At 44.3% G+C, this 15,800-nt stretch overlaps 1 pseudogene across 1 annotated transcript; it reads left to right on the top strand.

Annotated features, from left to right (window-relative positions):
* Nucleotides 1–220: 220 nt before the first annotated feature.
* Nucleotides 221–8,603, top strand: LOC123997692 (annotated as a pseudogene). The gene is made up of 12 exons (XR_006832162.1): nucleotides 221–379; nucleotides 2,065–2,356; nucleotides 2,562–2,699; nucleotides 2,863–3,004; nucleotides 3,220–3,380; nucleotides 3,548–4,057; nucleotides 4,277–4,405; nucleotides 4,744–4,994; nucleotides 5,431–5,693; nucleotides 5,888–6,213; nucleotides 6,478–6,603; nucleotides 6,700–8,603. The product of XR_006832162.1 is annotated as a bromodomain-containing protein 2-like (transcript).
* Nucleotides 8,604–15,800: the final 7,197 nt, after the last annotated feature.

Here is a 15,800-nt window from a genome sequence, read left to right as displayed (position 1 = left end):
ATATTGTAACGGTTATATAAACAAATCATCTGTGTTGTTTTTATCTAACTAGCTAGATTAGCCGCCAAACTAAAGGAACGGGGTTTTTCTTGCAGGGTGTGGCATGTTAAATTACAGACAGCGTGGATAGCCAAACATAATCTAGCACCCATGCGGAGTAGCCAATCAGAAGCAAGTATTACGAGAAGTAGGACAGGAATTGCACGGAAACGACACGTGATATGTTTATAAAGCGGCAGGCCGAAAGCTTTTCGGCGCCATTTCATTGTAGAACTGTTAGGTTTTTATTTAGTGGAAACATAACAGTGGACAAATTTGGAACATAAAAAGAATCCGGATCCATCCTGATGGAAACGGCCGTTAACCCGCCCCTTGACAGGTACCTTTAGGAACATTGTACCTTCAGGCTCGGGTCGGAACTGATTTTGCAGGCTTGAAAATGAACACGAATCGGGTCTGAATGGCTAAACCTAGTTAGCTAGTATTCACTGTCGGTGCATCATCTACCTAACTAGTCTTTACTCAACTTGGACACCAAACAATTAAAATATTCCCTTGGCTAGTAAGATGTAAATATAGAGGTGTTTTTGTTCCGAACAACCCCTTAGTTAGTTATGCAGCGAGGGTGGATATTGCCATAATGTGGGTCAGCCTACTCAATAACTTAGTGCTGGGGGATTGTTTAAAATTGGCTGTGGTGATGAAACGCTTCACTGAGCGGCACTGCGCCACCGCCATTTTCCAGCTATAAATCTTATGACTGAGAAATAAACCGAGATAGGGCCGCAGATGTGCAATTTATTTGTAGTTTATTCCGTTGCTCTAACCCGTTTGTTTACTTTCTGATGTTCGCTAGCAAACGTTAGCATACTGGCTAACTAGCTTGGTAGCTAGCTGGATTCAGTTGTTGACAAACGATGCGATGGTTCCAAGCTAGCCAGCTAAGTTAGCGTTTCCACAAATGGGGTCTCAAATAAACAAGCCAGTAACAAGAGGAGCTGATTGGATAGTTGTGCAAGGGTTTAAGTCACAGGAGTGTGAAGGTTTTGACTGACGATCCTGAGGGTCTGTTTTGGCGTCGGTGTGTTTACAAACACTCATAAAAGGCGGGGCGACGACACTGACCCCACGCAATAAGCGCAGAAGCCTCGCCTCTGCCGGCTGAAATTATTGCCACAGTTAATAATTAAAGCATATCACTATCTAACTAGCTAATGCCTTTGATTATAGCCTATTACCGGTTAACACCCACAAATCAATGTTAATTCAACGAAAATACTTGGGAGGTTAGGTATAACAAACACACATGGAGAGGGCAGTAAACTGGTCAACATACTATCTAGCCGTCTTTTTCAGGGTTATCAAGGAATAATATGACTAATATGTTGACAGATACTCTGCAGCTCTTTCCCTTTTCTTCAAAGGGGTTAACTTAACAAAGCTGTGTTGGTGTGTAAGTCCTGAGATGAAAAATCAGTTCATGAGCATTGCCTACTTTTGTGTCAGTGGGATGGCATGTGCTTGCTGTGAGCCCTGGGGTGACTGGGATAAAAAATCATCAAAATCTGGTCCAGTGCAAAAGATGGAAGCGAATAGAGGGAGAACCTGCATGTTTTCACTATTCTATCACTGAATGCAAGTTTAACTGCCATAAGTGGGGTACAGTACTGATGTTTAGTACATTAGTGTTTCAATGCTGCCCCAGTGATTTTCCCATCCGGTGATCTGGGTTGCCGGGGCTGTGCCAAAAGTGGCAGCCTATTGATAGAATCCTCATTGCATTGGTGAAGGAGAAGATGGCGAAGGGCCTGTGTTGGCGAAGGGTTCCTTCCTAATGCTTTCCTGCTTGAATTGTAGGGCAATGATGAAATATTGCAAATATCAAGCACATTGTAGCTTACTACTTTTGAAATGCCAGGGCTGAGGGATAATTTTAGCATATGAATGAGTTTTCTGCCCAAATTTATCTCTCCCCTAATACACCCCTTTCTGTCTTCCCACGGCCTGTCCTGTATATCCCACTACTTCAACCTCTCCCACCCTCTGTTCCTCTCTCCTGGTCAGCATCTCTCTGGGAGTGGTGGGGCTGTCTGGCGGCGGGATGGAGCACCATGTCTCGGGCCCAGGCAAGCGCATGCGGAAGCCCTCGCTGCTGTATGAAGGCTTTGAGAGCCCCCAGTTGCCACATGCGCCACCCCCTCCCCCTGTCCAGCCCCCCGTCAGGGACCCCGGCCGGCAAGGTTGCATGACCAACCAGCTGCAGTTCCTCCAGAAGGCTATGATCAAGTCCCTGTGGAGACACCATTTTGCCTGGCCTTTCCATGAGCCAGTGGATGCCTTCAGACTCAACCTCCCAGTGAGTTACACTGTTTGTCTATGTGTAGAGATTAGTGGTCACCAACATTGGTCCTAGAGAGCCATAGGGGTTGCAAGCTTTTGTTACAACCCACCACCATGTAGGCCTACACCTATGAGTGTTTGTCCATAGATGACATCCTTGTCACACCACCATTCAGTTGTTACTCTCTTTTTCTTTATTCTGTTCTTTCTTGCTCTACTAGGATTATCACAAGATCATCAAGCAGCCCATGGACATGGGGACCATCAAGAAGCGGCTGGAGAACAACTACTACCGCAGCGCCAGTGAGTGCATGCAGGACTTCAACACCATGTTCACCAACTGTTACATCTACAACAAGGTATGGCCATAATATTTACATGTGTAGGTCTGGCTAATGCACCAATGACAACGGACCGAATATGTTTATCATAAGGTCTTTCCATATTCACAGCAACTGTAGATGTACCGGTGTTAACTGGATTTTGATTATAAAGTGCCAGTGGCCTCTTCTCCTCTCCCAGCCCACAGATGACATAGTGCTGATGGCCCAGTCCCTGGAGAAGGTGTTCCTGCAGAAGGTAGCCCAGATGCCACAGGAGGAGATTGAGCTGCCCCCTCCTGCCCCCAGGGGCAAGCCTGGCAAAGGAGGCCGCAAGTCCAACGGTGAGTCACTCTGGAGAATGTGGTGGGGAAAAGAACGTAAGGGCAATGTGCAATGAAGATTTGGTGAATGTACTGTGTATGTTTGGTTAAATATGAGTTGGAACAAAAGTGTTTCACGTGTAGTTCACTGTACATTTTTATTTTATTAATATTCTTGGTAGTATTACCCTTATGTATGTGTTCTTGTGTCTGATTTTTCTCTGTCTATCTTTCAGTGTGGAAAGCTCACCAGGTCCCTGCGGTGTCCCAGTCAGCATACTCCCCCTCCTCCTCTGACACGGGTGACTCCGACACCCCCCCCCCCAGACCATGCTGCCCAAGAGTCTGCCCCCCCACACAGCTGTTGAGCCTGCCCCCCACACTGCCCACCGCTAAGGTACCACACATCACTTCCCTAAGACCTGAATAGGAACTTGCTATAGTACTGTACATTGTATTGATGCTACATAATTGTTGCTGCCTTCACACTGTATATAGGCTACAGAATCTCCATTGACAAACAGAATACCATACCATGTAACTTCTCTCTCTCTCTCTGTGCAGAAGAAGGGAGTGAAGCGGAAGGCGGACACCACCACTCCCTCCAACATGATGACCATGCCCCTGGCCGTAGGAGGGGGTCGGATTGTGGGCCTGGGAAAAGGAGGCCACGGGCAAGGCCTGAGCCAAGACCCCTCCCCTCTCTCCCTCACCTCCCTGGGGGACATGGACCCCCCTCCCAGCCTGGTTAGAGGACCCATTGGCCCAGGAGGCCCCGTTCTGCTCCAGCCAATGATGGCCGGAGGCGGGAAGACCTTGGCTCGGCGCGGGGGCAGTGGACGCCCCATCAAGCCCCCCAAAAAGGATCTGCCGGACTCTGTGCAGCCCAAGGCGCCGCGGCGGGCCAAGTTGAGCCAACAGCTGCGTTACTGTAACAGTGTACTGAAGGATCTGCTGTCTAAGAAACATGCGGCCTACGCCTGGCCCTTCTACAAGCCAGTGGACGCCTCGGCCCTGGGCCTGCACGACTATCACGACATAATCAAGTGCCCCATGGACCTCAGCAACATCAAGGTCAGCTTGCAAGATAGAGATGTCACATTGCCTTGACTCAATGAGAACTGAATGTGGCTGAAATACACAGTTCATAGATTACCTCATATCTTCTCAGATTTGTTTTGCGTGGATATCTGTCACAGTATGAAACCAAGGAGGCTTATCCCGATCTAGAGTCCTCTCCTTCATCTGTTGGAGTTTTAAAACAGTCTCTTTTCTCTCCAATCTTTCTCTCAGAGGAGGATGGACAGTCGGGAGTACAGGGATTCGCAACAGTTTTCCGCTGACGTCCGACTCATGTTCTCCAACTGCTACAAATACAACCCCCCTGACCATGACGTAGTGGGCATGGCCCGCAAACTGCAGGTGAGCTTGGTTCCGTCACCACAACTCACCCTGGAACCCTTAGTTCACCTTTGTTGCCAGACCTCTATGTCCACTTCATGCTCAGTGGTTTTACTTGCAATGACTGCGGTATATGGTCGTCTTACCTACCGTGGCTGAACGCACTGACTGCAAGGCTCTCTGGATTAGTCTACTTAATGACTAATATGTCAATCGTTTTGGTCTCCATTTCCTCTGTTTTGTCCCTACAACTTTGTCTCTCGTGATAACTGTTATTGTGTAACAAAACAAAAAGGAACATGATCCACAATGGTGTTAAAAACAAGCTCTCACTCACTCCGTTTTGTCCGTCCACCCAGGACGTGTTTGAGTTCCGCTACGCCAAGATGCCGGACGAGCCCCTCCAGCAGGCTCCCCCCAAGTCCCGTGGCATGGGCGGCGGGATGGGCACTCACGCTCATGGCGGAGGTGACTCCTCGTCTTCGTCATCGTCGTCGTCCTCCTCGTCAGAGAGCGAGCCCAGCAGCGAGAGCGAGAGCAGCCCCAGCTCGGACAGCGAGGAGGAGCGAGCCACCGCCTGGCCGAGTTACAGGACCAGGTGTGTACACAGGTAGACTCAACCCCCCCGTTCACCTAACACACTGCATCACACACACCTAACACACTGTACCACACACCTAACAGGTCTGCTTTCATCTACACATCACAAGCATAGACTGCATCAAGAGTTTAGACTTCTGTCCGACACAGGGTTTTCTAATATTCTGACAAATCCATGCTCGTATACATACTTTCACTCATTTGGTGTACATGTTTATACAAGTACTCTGTCTGTGTTCAAACATGCATGTACATAAGCCTGCCATTTGCTGTATTTTCTCACTATTACACTAAGGTAGGCCATCATTGTAAATAAGGATTTGTTACCTACTGACTTGCCTTGTTAAATAACAAAATATCACAGTATTCCATCATGACCTAGCCATATACGTGAAGTGTATTTGTGCAGTTGAACACTACACCTCTGGTCTGACCCCCGGTCACAGCTCCGAGCCGTACACGAGCAGCTGGCAGCCCTCTCCCAGGGTCCAATTGTCAAGAACAAGAAGAAGAGAGAGAAGAAGGACAAGAAGGAGAAAAAGAAGAAGAAGAAGCCGGAGAAGCGAAGTCGAGGACGGCCCAGTGCGGAGGTAGGGGGTGAGGACTGGGAGATGCAGATGAGGACTCCGAAGAGTAAATCCAGTAGCAGGAGCTCAGCTCCCGCCTCCTCACAGGGCAAGAGAGGCCCCGGCAAGAAGAAGGGAAGCAAGTAAGTACACACTGACCTCAAACATGACCTTTCTCTTTACATTTACTCGACCTTTCGATCTGTGATCCATGTCCTCTATTTCTCCTTGGGTCCCCACAAGTTTGGGCATGAAAAAATGGTCTCCCTGCTGGAAAATTTTGCATACAACTTCTTTAGCACTACTCCACTGTCTCTAACCCCACACCCTCCCTTAGAAACACAAAGAAGTCCCAGGCTGCTACCATGCCCTACTACGCTTCGCCTACTTTCTCCATGCTGCCCCACTACGACTCCGAGGAAGAGGAGGAGACGTCTCCCATGTCGTACGACGAGAAGCGCCAGCTGAGCCTGGACATCAACAAGCTGCCCGGCGAAAAGCTGGGCCGCGTCGTCCACATCATCCAGTCCCGCGAGCCCTCGCTGCGCGACACCAACCCAGAGGAAATCGAAATTGACTTTGAGACGCTCAAGCCGTCGACGCTGCGCGAGCTGGAGCGCTACGTCATGACGTGCCTGAGGAAGAAGCCCCGTAAGCCCTATGGTGAGCGGGAACAAATAGCGATAGCTAATGCTAGCTAGTATGGTGTGAAAGGGAATGCGTCATGTTGTCACTGCAGACACTTGCTATTGCCATGTTATGCTACAAAGAACTGATGCTACGAACTGGTGCTGTGGTGATAATGCTACATGCTAGTGCTCTGGTTGACTAATACCATACAAAAGGAACCAGTCTTTCACTATGGCATGTTTTTATATGTATGTGTGGGCTAAGTATGTAACCTGTCCTCCTGTCTGTGTCTAACAGTGAAGAAAGGGGGCCCCGGCAAGTCCAGAGAAGAACTGACCCTGGAGAAGAAGAGGGAGCTGGAGAGGAGGCTGCAGGATGTCAGCGGACAGCTCAACTCTGGCAAGAAACCCCAGAAACCCAAGGGTGAGAACCACAGACACGCAGAGCTGCTTTTGCACATGTAGCATTTAGCATTGAGATAAATGCTAATCCTTTTCCCACTTTGTCTCTCTCTCGCAGCGGAGAAGCTCAGCGGCGTGGAGCCCCATGCCCAGCCCTCCCGCCTCAGTGGCAGCAGCTCCAGCTCAGACTCTTCCTCCTCCTCGTCATCCTCCTCCTCTGACACCAGTGAATCAGACTCTGGTTGATGAGACAGTGGGAGAGGGAGGGAACCCCCCATAGAGCTCAGGGACATGCAGCAGCCCCAGGACGAGGTCTCCTGGGACGGTCTAGGGAGGAAGAAGAGTGCCCCTCCCTCGAATGGCACCCCAGCACGAACACTCAAGACGATTTATGATGATGGTGGGATTTGTATGCAGGGTGGAGGACGCGTGAAGGTCACTAAGGATACTCAAGACCAGAAACATAGAGATCAGCCAGGTTCAAGAACAGCTGCCATGTTAGCGCCTTTATTCTCAATGTTGGTAATGTAACAATACGAGAGCGCCTCTGACCGTTCTCAATGAAATGACCATTCAGGATAATGTATATCCAAGTCTTTACTGGTGTCAAAAAATTGCATATCTGCTTTCGCTGAACATCTTCATAGGTTTTGAAACTATCAGGAATCAACAGCACAGCGGAGAAGCGTCTATCACTTAGCAACAGCTATGGAGGAGGAAGTGGCTCTCAGAACGTTCCGACAGAAACCGCATCGGCCCAACTCTTTGACTCTGCTCAAGACCCCCCAACACAAATGCATTGTTATCCCCCTCCTCCCTGTGTAAATACTTGTACAATTGATCTATGTTTCTTTTATAAAGAAGAATTTTATGGTGATCCCCCAAAGAGGGAGACTGCGGAGTAGTGAAAGGATGTGAGATGTGCCCAGCCCCATGTTAGACACTTCTTCTTGATATGCACTCATAGATTGATAAGAACCTAATGGGTATAAGCAGTATGGCAGAAACACCACTTGCCCTTCCAGAAGCTATGCGGAGTGAGTATTGTAATGCTTCACACTACGAGGCCGTCACTGTCTAGTGGTTGATTTTCAGATCAGATTTTCAGACTTATGTATTTTCTGTCAAGTCTTATAGCTGCAGGCACGAGTCAGTACATTTTAGTTGTTGCTGTCTGTGTTTCATTTGACATCTGTTCTAACTGCTAACAGACCTACGTTCAGCTGGACAAAAAGTTCAGAGGCAAAAGGAGAGTTTTATTTCCATTCCATATGTTACTCTTAAGAGATCTAACTACTGAAACTGTTTTCCTTGACAGTGAGATTTGTCCTACATGTACGACACTCACCATTTAAGAAACAGCCCGGGTGTCATTTCTCAGGAAAGGAGTAGGTTTCTTGATGGTGACACTGCAGTCTTACAATCACAGCAGTCATAGAAGCTGATTGGTTCTTCAGTTCTAAGCAATTCCGTTAACTGCGTAAAGGAGAATTCCAATCAATCATTTGGTATTAGTTTCATTAGTCCACTGTTGATGCAGTTCCACAATGTTTTGCATGTCAGCCATCAAGTTTTCAACATAGAACTTTCAAAATACAGAAAGTGTCACAGTATGATGTGCTTTGCAAGCTAACTGTTGGTTGGATGTTAAATCATCATGTACACAGGAGTAGACGTCCTAGGTTGAAGTTTGGACCAAGAGATACACCAGATGAGATGTACAGAAGCTAGGCTGTTAGATATCGAAGGAAATGTGTGTGTGTGTGTGTGTGTGTGTGTGTGTGTATATATATATATATATAGTACTGTATTTCAGTGGTCAAATGATCATGTTTCTTTCTACCAGTGAGTCTTTTTTCCCCCAGTCTTTTCTTTTATACTCTATTTTTATCCTCCACTTAGTCATGCTTTTATTCCAGAACATGTCCTGAACATTGTTTTGCCTCCTGGTTGACTGGATTGCTGCCTCAGGAGCATGCCACTCATTTGAAAACTGTATATATTAAAATGAGACCTCTTCTATAAAGCCTTTTGTATTTGTTTGCGATAATGTATACGCAGTACACCCCTATTATTTATACAGTGCCTATGGAAAGTATTCCGACCCCTTAACCTGTTCCACATTTTCTTACATCACAGCCTTATTCTAAAATTGATGAGGAAAACAAACAATTTAATCAATCTACAGACAATACCCCATAATGACAGTGGTTTTAAGAAATGTTTGCCAATTTATAATATATATTTTTTTAAATCACACTTACATAAATATTCAGATCCTTTACTCAGTACTTTGTTGAAGCACCTTTGGCAGCAACTCCAGTCTTGAGTCTTATTGGGTATGACGCTACAATTCTTCTCTGCAGATCCTCTCAAGCTCTGTCAGGGTAGATGGGGAACATTGCTGCACAGCTATTTTCAGGTCTCCAGAGATGTTTGATCCGGTTCAAGTCCAGGCTCTGGCTGGGACATTCAGAGACTGGTTCCCAAAGCTACTCCTGTGTTGTCTTGGCCTGTGCTTAGGGTCGTTGTCCTGTTGGAAGGTGAACCTTCGACCCCAGTCTGAGGTCCTGAGAGCTCTGGAGCAGGTTTTCATCAAGGAACTCTGTACTGTTTGTCTTTGCCTCAATCCTGACTAGACTGCCATTCCCTGTCGCAGAAAAACATCCCCACAGCATGATGCTGCCACCATGCTTTACCATAGGGATGGTGCCATGTTTCCTCCAGATGTGATGCTTGGCATTCAGGCCAAATAATTCAAAATTGGTTTCATCAGACCAGAGAATCTGGTTTCTTATGGTCTGAGATTCTTCAGATGCCTTTTTGGAAAACTCCAAATGGGTTGTCATGTACGGTTGAAGTCAGTTTACATACACAGGTAGGAGTCATTAAAACTAGTTTTTTAACCACTCCACAAATTTCTTGTTAACAAACTATAGTTTTGGCAAGTCGGTTAGGACATCTACTTTGTGTATGACACAAGGAATTTTTCCAACAATTGTTTACAGATTATTTAACTTATAATTCACTGTATCACAATTCCAGTGGGTCAGAATTTTACATACACTAAGTTGACTGTGTCTTTAAACAGCTTGGAAAATTCCAGAAAATGATGTCATGGCTTTAGAAGCTTCTGATAGGCTAAGGTGTATGTTAGGCTAATTGACATAATTTGAGTCAATTGGAGGTGTACCTGTGGATGTATTTCAAGGCCTACCTTCAAACTCAGTGCCTCTTTGCTTGACATCATGGAAAAATCTTTCATCACATTCCCAGTGGGTCAGAAGTTTATATACACTCAATTAGTATTTGGTAGCATTGCCTTTAAATTGTTTAACTTGGGTCAAACGTTTCGAGTAGCCTTCCACATTAAGTTGGGTGAATTTTGGCACATTCCTTGTAACAGCTGCTGTAACAGAGTCAGGTTTGTAAGCCTCCTTGCTCGCACACGCTTTTTCAGTTCTGTCCACAAATTGTCTATAGGATTGAGGTCAGGGCTTTGTGATGGCCACTCCAATACCTTGACTTTGTTGTCCTTTAGCCATTTTTCCACAACTTTGGAAATGTGCTTGGGGTTATTGTCCATTTGGAGGACCCATTTGCGACCAAGCTTTAACTTCCTGACTGATGTCTTGCTTCAATATATCCACTTAATTTTCCTCCCTCCTGATGCCATCTATTTTGTGAAGTGCACCAGTCCCTCCTGCAGCAAAGTACCTCCACAACATGATGCTGCCACCCCCGTGCTTCAGGGTTAGGATGGTGTTCTTCGGCTTGCAAGCCTTCCCCTTTTTCCTCCAAACATAACGATGGTCATTATGGCCAAACAGTTCTATTTTTGTGTCATCAAACCAGAGGACATTTCTCCAAAAAGTACAATCTTTGTTCTCATGTGCAGTTGTAAACCATAGTCTGGCTTTTTTTTATGGTGTTTTTTGAGCAGTGGCTTCTTCCTTGCGGAGCGGCCTTTCAGGTTATATCGATGTACGACTCATTTTACTGTGGATATAGATACTTTTGTACCCGTTTCCTCCAGCATCTTCACAAGGTCCTTTGCTGTTGTTCTGGGTTGATTTGCAGTTTTCGCACAAAAATACGTTCATCTCTAGGAGACAGAACGCGTCTCATACCCCTCAGGAAGGACGCGTGGTCCAGTGGTGTTTATACTTGGGTACTATTGTTTGTACAGATGAACGTGGTACCTTCAGGCGTTTGTAAATTGCTCCCAAGGATGAACCAGACTTGTGGACGTCTACAATTATTTTTCTGAGGTCTTGGCTGATTTCTTTAGATTTTCCCATGATGTCAAGCAAAGAGGCACTGAGTTTGATGGTAGGCCTTGAAATACATCCACAGGTACACCTCCAATTGACTCAAATTATGTCAATTAGCCTATCATACACCTTAGCCTATCAGAAGCTTCTAAAACCATGACATTTTCTGGAATTTTCCAAGCTGTTTAAAGGCACAGTCAATTTAGTGTATGAAAACTTCTGACCCACTGGAATTGTGATACAGTGAATTATAAGTTAAATCATCTGTCTGTAAACAAATGTTGGAAAAATTTATTGTTATACACAATATAGATATCCTAACCGAAACTATAGCCAAAAACCTATAGTTTGTTAACAAGAAATTTGTGGAGTGGTTGAAAACAGAGTTTTAAAGACTCCAACCTAAGTGCATGTAAACTTCCGACTTCAACTGTATATATATATATATATGTATATATGTATGTATATATGTATATATGTATGTATATATGTATGTATATATGTATGTATATATGTATGTATATATGTGTGTATATATATGTATATATGTATATATATATGTATATATGTATATATATATGTATATATGTATGTATATATGTATATATGTATATATGTGTATGTATATATGTATATATGTGTATGTATATATGTGTATGTATATATGTATATATGTGTATGTATATATGTATATATGTGTATGTATATATGTATATATGTATGTGTATGTATATATATATGTATATATGTATATGTATGTATATATATGTATGTATATATGTGTATATATATGTATATATATATATGTATATATATATATATATACATATATATGTATATATATATATGTATATATATATGTGTATATATGTGTGTGTATATATATGTATATATATATATGTATATATATATGTGTATATATGTGTATGTATGTATATATATATGTATATATGTGTATGTATGTATATATATGTGTATGTATGTATATATATATGTATGTATATATATATGTATATATATGTATATATGTGTATATGTGTATATATATATGTGTGTATATATGTATATATGTGTGTATATATGTATATATATATGTATATATATATGTGTGTATATGTATATATATATGTGTGTATATGTATATATATATGTGTGTATATGTATATATATGTATATGTGTATATATGTATATATATGTATATGTGTATATATGTATATGTATATGTGTATATGTGTATATATGTATATGTGTATATATGTATATATATATGTGTATATATGTATATATATATGTGTATATATGTGTATATATATGTGTATATATATATGTGTATATATGTATATATATATGTGTATATATGTATATATATAGTAACTGTACCTAAATGGAGTAGTGTGTATGTATGGATGTGATGGATTCATTCATTTCATGCCCTATTATAAGGCATAAAGTTATCATGTTAAGGTAAGACCCAGATGCAGACAACGTCAAGTTAACATTTTAATAAGCCAACAGGGACAGGCAAAAGACAAGTCAAGGACAATAATCCAGATAGCTGGGGCAAAGGTACTGGACGGCAGGCAGAAAAGGTTAAACAGGAACAATCATGAGACAGGAACAGGGGGAAAACCGCTGGTAGGCTTTACAAAACAAAACGAACTGGCAACAGACAGAACACAGGTATAAATACACAGGGGTTAATGGGGAAGATGGGTGACACCTGGAGGGGGTGGAGACAATACCAAAGATAGGTGAAACAGATCAGGGTGTGACAGTAACCCCCCTCTCCTACCTGGGGGCATACCTGGTTGACCGGGGTGTCCCTGGTGGGGACCCAGCACCTCTCCTCCGGGCCATAACTCTCCCAGTCAACCAGGTACTGAAAATCCCTGACCTGAGGTCAGGGATAGGATAAAGTAATCCTTCTCACCCCCCCTTAAAAGATTTAGATGCACTATTGAAAAGTGGCTGTTCCACTGGATGTCATAAGGTGAATGCACCAATTTGTAAGTCGCTCTGGATAAGAGCGTCTGCTAAATGACTTAAATGTAAATGTAATGTAAATGCTACCGATGGCCCGGCTAGCTGTCTGAATCGCCGTGACCCCAACCAACCTCACTACTCACTGGACCCTTATGATCACTCGACTAAAATTGCCTCTCCTTAATGTCAATATGCCTTGTCCATTGCTGTTCTGGTTAGTGTTTATCAGCTTATTTCACTGTAGAGCCTCTAGCCCTGCTCATTATACCTTATCCAACCTTTCAGTTCGACCACCCACACATGCGATGACATCACCTGGTTTCAATGATGTTTCTAGAGACAATATCTCTCTCATCACTCAATACCTAGGTTTACCTCCACTGTATTCACATCCTACCATACCTTTGTCTGTACATTATACCTTGAAGCTATTTTATCCCCCCCAGAAACCTCCTTTTACTCTCTGTTCAGGACATTCTAGACAACCAATTCTCATAGCTTTTAGCCGTACCCTTATCCTACTCTTCCTGTGTTCCTCTGGTGATGTAGAGGTGAATCCAGGCCCTGCAGTGCCTAGCTCCACTCCTATTCCCCAGGCGCTCTCTTTTGATGAATTCTGTAACCGTAATAGCCTTGGTTTCATGCATGTTAACATTAGAAGCCTCCTCCCTAAGTTTGTTTTATTCACTGCTTCAGCACACTCTGCCAACCCGGATGTTCTAGCCGTGTCTGAATCCTGGCTTAGGAAGACCACCAAAAATTCAGAAATCTTCATCCCTAATTACAACATTTTCAGACAAGATAGAATGGCCAAAGAGGGCGGTGTTGCAATCTACTGCAAAGATAGCCTGCAGAGTTCTGTCCTACTATCCAGGTCTGTACCCAAACAATTTGAACTTCTACTTCTAAACACCTCTCTAAAAACAAGTCTCTCACCGTTGCCACCTGCTATAGACCACCCTCTGCCCCCAGCTGTGCTCTGGACACCATATGTGAACTGATTGCCCCCCAACTATCTTCAGAGCTCGTGCTGCTAGGCGACCTAAACGGGAACATGCTTAACACCCCAGCCATCCTACAATCTAAACTTGATGCCCTCAATCTCACACAAATTATCACCTCTGCTGTTTTCAACGAAGATATCAGCGATCACTGCCTGATTGCCTGCATCTGTAATGGGTCAGCGGTCAAACGACCTCCCCTCATTACTGTCAAACGCTCCTTGAAACACTTCAGCAAGCAGGCCTTTCTAATCGACCTGGCCGGGGTATCCTGGAAGGATATTGATCTCATCCCGTCAGTAGAGGATGCCTGGTTATTTTTTTAAATGCCTTCCTCACCATCATAAATAAGCATGCCCCATTCAAGAAATTTAGAACCAGGAACAGATATAGTCCTTGGTTCTCTCCAGACCTGACTGCCCTTAACCAACACAAAAACATCCTATGGCGTTCTGCATTAGCATCGAACAGCCTCCGTGATGTGCAACTTTTCAGGGAAGCTAGAAACCAATATACACAGGCAATTAGAAAAGCCAAGGCTAGCTTTTTCAAGCAGAAATTAGCTTTTTTCTACGGCTGGCCATGCTTTCCACCTGGCTACCCCAACCCCGGTAAACAGCACTGCACCCCCCACAGCAACTCGCCCAAGTCTTCCCCCATTTCTCCTTCTCCCAAATCCAGTCAGCTTATGTTCTGAAAGAGCTGCAAAATCTGGACCCCCACAAATCAGCCGGGCTAGACAATATGGACCCTTTCTAAAATACTCTGCCGAAATTGTTGCAACCCCTATTACTAGCCTGTTCAACCTCTCTTTCGTGTCATCTGAGATTCCCAAAGATTGTAAAGCAGCTGCGGTCATGCCCCTCTTCAAAGGGGGGGACACTCTTGACCCAAACTGCTACAGACCTATATCTATCCTACCCTGCCTTTCTAAGGCCTTTGAAAGCCAAGTCAACAAACAGATTACCGACCATTTCGAATCCCACCATACCTTCTCCGCTATGCAATCTGGTTTCAGAGCTGGTCATGGGTGCACCTCAGCCACGCTCAAGGTCCTAAACGATATCTTAACCACCATCGATAAGAAACAATACTGTGCAGCCCTATTCATTGACCTGGCCAAGGCTTTTGACTCTGTCAATCACCACATCCTCATCGGAAGACTCGATAGCCTTGGTTTCTCAAATGATTTCCTCGCCTGGTTCACCAACTACTTCTCTGATAGAGTTCAGTGTGTCAAATCCGGAGGGCCTGTTGTCCGGGACCCTGGCAGTTTCTATGGGGGTGCCACAGGGTTCAATTCTTGGACCGACTCTCTTCTCTGTATACATCAATGATGTCGCTCTTGCTGCTGGAGAGTCTCTGATCCACCTCTACGCAGACGACACCATTCTGTATACTTCTGGCCCTTCTTTGGACACTGTGTTAACAACCCTCCAGACAAGCTTCAATGCCATACGACTCTCCTTCCGTGGCCTCCAACTGCTCTTAAACGCTAGTAAAACATAATGCATCCTGCCCGCCTAGCATCACTACTCTGAACAGTTCTGACTTAGAATATGTGGACAACTATAAATACCTAGGTGTCTGGCTAGACTGTAAACTCTCCTTCCAGACTCATATTAAGCATCTCCAATTCAATATTAAATCTAGAATTTAATCATCCTATTTCGCAACAAAGCCTCTTTCACTCATGCTGCCAAACATACCCTTGTAAAACTGACTATCCTGCCGACCCTTGACTTCGGCGACCTCATTTGCACAGTAGCCTCCAACACTCTACTCAGCAAATTGGATGCAGTCTATCACCGTGCCATCTGTTTTGTCACCAAAGCCCCATACACTACCCACCACTGCGACCTGTATGTTCTCGTTGGCTGGCCCTCACTACATATTCGTTGCCAAACCCACTGGCTCCAGGTCATCTAAGTCTTTGCTAGGTAAAGCTCTGCCTTATCTC

This window comes from Oncorhynchus gorbuscha, linkage group LG15 (genome assembly GCF_021184085.1).
Source record: "Oncorhynchus gorbuscha isolate QuinsamMale2020 ecotype Even-year linkage group LG15, OgorEven_v1.0, whole genome shotgun sequence".
Classification (NCBI taxonomy): Eukaryota; Metazoa; Chordata; class Actinopteri; order Salmoniformes; family Salmonidae; genus Oncorhynchus; species Oncorhynchus gorbuscha.
This window is presented reverse-complemented; position numbering and strand designations above follow the sequence as displayed.